Genomic DNA, 4,763 nt, shown 5'->3' with positions numbered 1-4,763 from the left:
AGGTCCTGGACCGGATGGTCTTCATCTCAGGGTACTAACATTTAGCTCTGTGATTGCCAAACCTCTTTACTTAATCTTCAGGGTTCTTTGAGGTCTGGCGAGGTGCCAGGAAAATTGTTATTGTGTTGCTACATTTCAAAAAGGAATCCTGTTTATAGCCTGAAAACTATATGTCTGTTTGTTTGACATCAGTGGAAGCTTCCTCCCGGTGCAGGCAGACTAGCGTTGTTGGGGGGCTATATTTATTCTTAAATATTGATTCCCCCAACCGGAGTGTAGGCTCTATTAACCTGCACCTCTGGTGTGGGAAACAATTTCAGCGTGATAGGTGCCCTTTAACTAAAGAAGTAGGCTAGATATGTTGTACATTATATTTAGGGTTTCTGTACCAGCCCAAGGCAACCACAGCCCTTTAGCAGGGAAGATCTGTGCCCCCAAAGATGCCCCCAGTAGCCCCCCATCTTCTTTTCTGCTGATTCCCTGCACATGTTCTGTGCTGCTGGCACTTACCTGAGCTTAGGAACCCACTCACAATATATATATATAGTATATATAGAATATAACTGTTACAATTAGTAATTAATTCAGATTCTCATTACATGACAGTTCTGAAACAAGTGCAGTCAGCATGAGAGTTTAATAATCAGCCCTGTAGTATCAGCTTATATGACAGACAAACCTCATTTTCTGCTGGATAATTTGTTACACCCCTAAGCTTAGCATCTCAACAGCTGCCCAGAGACCACTGAGCATGTGCAGTGTCACTGACACTTCTAGTAAAATCCAAGATGGGCAGCTCCTGTGACAACTGTGAAGGCTTGAATCATTGATGCTATAGAGATGCTAAACGTTTAGGCTGGTACAGTAAGTGCAGTATATAAAATATGGCATTTCTAGCCATATTCATTTTCAGGGTTTAGTTCTTCTTTAAAGAAAAGCCTGAGAATAATTGCAGATATTGGATTTCAGGCACAGGTGGTATGTCATGTACATAGAATCTCACCTCATATGTCTAATAATAAATTTTCAAATTCTGAAGCAGAGAACATTTGAAGACAAATGGGTGGAAGTTGTAGAATATATTTATCATAAGCAAAGTGTGTTATTGAGCAGATGCAATGTAATTCTCCATGTCTACATGTACTGATGCCTTGCTTGTTCTTGTAAATCTCTTGGGGAGTTCCAGGTGCAGATGAGACAGTACCAGGATGTACAGGACAATACATCAAACGTTTGTCAGAACCTGCAGTGTTTGTGGTTTGTCTAAAGCTCCTCAAATACTTGGTATTTCTGAGATGGATGTTTCAGCATTCGTAAGAATTTCACTTTGCAGATTATGGTACATGAACTGCTATACCGTGCTGTACCCCCCAAAGTAGGCTAAAGTAGTACCATCACAGGGTCTTTATTTGTTCCTTCCTGCTCTGACTTTATCCACTTTGTATTATATCAGTTCATTTTGTTACTTATGGTAATTACAGTAACTGACAAATTACACTGATCCATTCATTCATGATGATAGCCTGTAGCTTCCCTTACACCTGCATCTGCTGATGGCACATCTACAAGAAGGTCATTTTCACTTTGGACTTGCCCACTGTAGTCACAAAAAAAGATCTATATGCACACCTAGATGGTCAACAGTCAAGTCAACATTTACCAAGTGTGCACACTGTAGGGTAAGTTCTGCTCAGCATACATACCTTTTTAACCTTTGTACCAAATGGCCAAGACAGAAAGGGTAATAATATGAGCTACAGTAAAAGGAGGCTCTGCAACAGGCATTGGAGCAGCACGTTCCTAGTAAATGAGGCCGCTTTCTCTTAGAGTCCATTACGCACTTGGGCTTTCCAGGGGACTAGTTCCTCAGCACAGGAAAAATAAATGCTTAAAGCCCCCTTGAAATTGAAAGGATTGAACGTTTAGCAATTACTTTAAGAAAACAAAGTTTCCAGTCTTGCCCAGGGCAGATAATGCTAACCAGACCTGCTGAGAAAATTCACTGTTATAGAAATAGCAGCAAATAAAATACATATGTGACAAAGGCATGGATGGATTTATTGTCATAAACCAAAAGAGCATGCAGAAGGGAGATGTATAGTTTAACCCTTTCTGTGCTATGAAACAAATAATCTCTGGTATTCATACATGCCAGCTTCTTGGGTTTTACCTTTTTAGCTTTCACTTTGATCTATCAATAATGTAGCCCAGCACAGAAAAAAAAATATGTTCATACAAAACATTATGCTCAACTGGAAGGGGACTGGGAATGTTTAAATGGCATATTCCCCAGCCTTCTCTGTCACTGAATCTCCTTATAGTCTCAAAGGAGTACTAAACCCTAAAAATAAATACAGATAGAAATGCCATATTTTATATACTTAACTTACTGTACCAGCTTAAAGTTTTGGAATCTCTATAGTAGTAATGATCCAGGCCTTTAACGTTGTCACAGGAGTTTGGATTTTGTTAGAAGTGTCCGTGACACTGCACATGCAGAGCTGCCATTTAGTAATAATCTGAACTATTAACTAATCTTCCTTAAATTGTGACATTTATATTCTATATATACAGTATATTGTGAGTTGGTCCCCCAAGCTCAGGTAAGTTTCAGCCGCACAGAGCATGGGCAGGCAATCAGCAGAAAAGAAGATGGGGGGGCTACTGGGACATCTTTGGGTGCACAGATCTTCCCTGCTAAAGGGCAGTGGTTGCCTTGGGCTGGTACAGAAACCCAAAACATAATTTACAACATTTGTAGCCTACTTCTCGAGTTAAGCTTTAGTTCTCGTTTAAGCTGGCCATACACAATCAGATTTAAGCTGCTGATTTGGTCCCTTCAGACTGATGTATGGGCCCTCCCTGGCAGACATACAGCCATTTATTGGGCAGGTTTAAAAATTCCATCAGACAAGGACCAAATTGGCATATTGATGTGGGCACATTCTTATGCCTTTAATACAGGTTTCAGCAGGCTATGCGTCAGCTAATTGATCCCATTACATTCTGCCTTCTTGTTTTATTGCATTTTTGTTTTTTTAGACGAAACATTCTGCATTTTCTTGTGCTTGGCTTGTGTTGAAAAGACAAGAGAGTTAAATGTTGCATTTGTAACTGACAAAAAATGCATATAAAAACATATAGCATGCGTTTGTAAACGCATTAAAAGCACAATGTGTAAGAGCCCTTATGATCAGCATGTAGGTGGCCAAATCGGGCAAAAATCTGCTCATTTGGCAACCTCACCAAACAAGCGGAACTTTATGTGTGGTTAACAGAGATATAAGGATATATTTTACAGGTCATACATGATTCTAGTGTATTATTTGAATATTTATAACATTCCGTTAGCTGAACTGGAGTGACATATAATATATATACATTATATATATATATATTTAAAAAGGATCAGCCCAGTGGTTTGGGGCCATGGTGTCACCAGGGCACATACATTGTAGAGTTTCTGTGTGTTGGTATGGGTTAGACATATTAACAGATTAGGAGATACATTTCCCCTGTTTGTATCAATATTTTATGTTTTTGTACATGTTTTCATAGTCATTAAACTTTCTTGTGATCTCAGTTACAAACCCAGGTGAGAGGAAACTGCTTTCTTCAGTCTCCTGGACAATTTGTATGAAGTACATTTCATTGCAGTAAATGAAGGACAAAAAGAAGTGGAGGAGTGCAGCAGATGCACCAAATTCTGTCAAGGAATGGACACTGGAACATACCTATACCCTTTATGCAATGCGCTTTGAAATAAACAGAGTTTTATTTTAATATGGTTTATTGGCAATTTTGCATAGATAAGTGCTAGTAGTAATAATGATAAACCTGTAATCTACTCGAATATTTTCAGTGTATTCCAGTAAGAGGTTAACATTTTCACAGTATAGTGAAAAGAAGAATGAACTGATTTTGCTTCCTATATTGCAGCTCGTTCTTCAGGCATGACTATTGCTTGGAGGGACAGGTTTCCTGCCACGGCCGGTAACACCAGGCAGCTGTTTTGTCATCGCTAGTGGGAAATATGAAAAAATAGGCAACAAAAGTGATGTCCTTTCCAAAGAGCAGTATCATTTCCTATACATCTACCAGGTGCCTTTGAGAGACCTGTGCCAGACGACATGACTTCATATACCTTCTGTAAGCATATCGGTATCACAGAGCTATTCCGTCTCAGACAAATGTAAACCATGGCGGCATTGCTAGATCCATTACAATAATCCAGCCATAACTATCCATGGCTTGCTGCCTAGTAAAGGATTCTGGGAGTGCTACTTTCACTCGGCATTCAAAATGTCTATTTTGAATCCCAGTCCATACCTGTCCCCTCCCCCCATGAACACATGTGAATACTACTGTTATTTTTGGCCGTGCCCCTTATGTGCACTACACAAACAAACATCCAGCAGGTAGGTAGGTTTTATTAGGACAAATGGTTGAAAAGGCTGGATTTTTTCATCCACAGCTACTATGATACAAACTCATTTTACTAAAAAACAAGGGCATAATTATAGAAGAAACAGACCTTGCACCTAGGAATTATTGGGGGGGCTAGGAATTATTGGGGGTCCAGTGAGTCTGTGAGTGAGCTGCAATATATGTTTTTGGAAAATGTCTTGGTGCCCAATAACCAGACAGTCCCCTGCTGGAAAGTTCATATAATTCAGTAAATAGATCCCAATATAAACAGCTGATGTTACTCTACAATATGCAGTTCATTTAAATAGTTTCATTAATGAATGTACTAATAAGTC

This window comes from Xenopus tropicalis, chromosome 1 (genome assembly GCF_000004195.4).
Source record: "Xenopus tropicalis strain Nigerian chromosome 1, UCB_Xtro_10.0, whole genome shotgun sequence".
Classification (NCBI taxonomy): domain Eukaryota; kingdom Metazoa; phylum Chordata; class Amphibia; order Anura; family Pipidae; genus Xenopus; species Xenopus tropicalis.
This window is presented reverse-complemented; position numbering follows the sequence as displayed.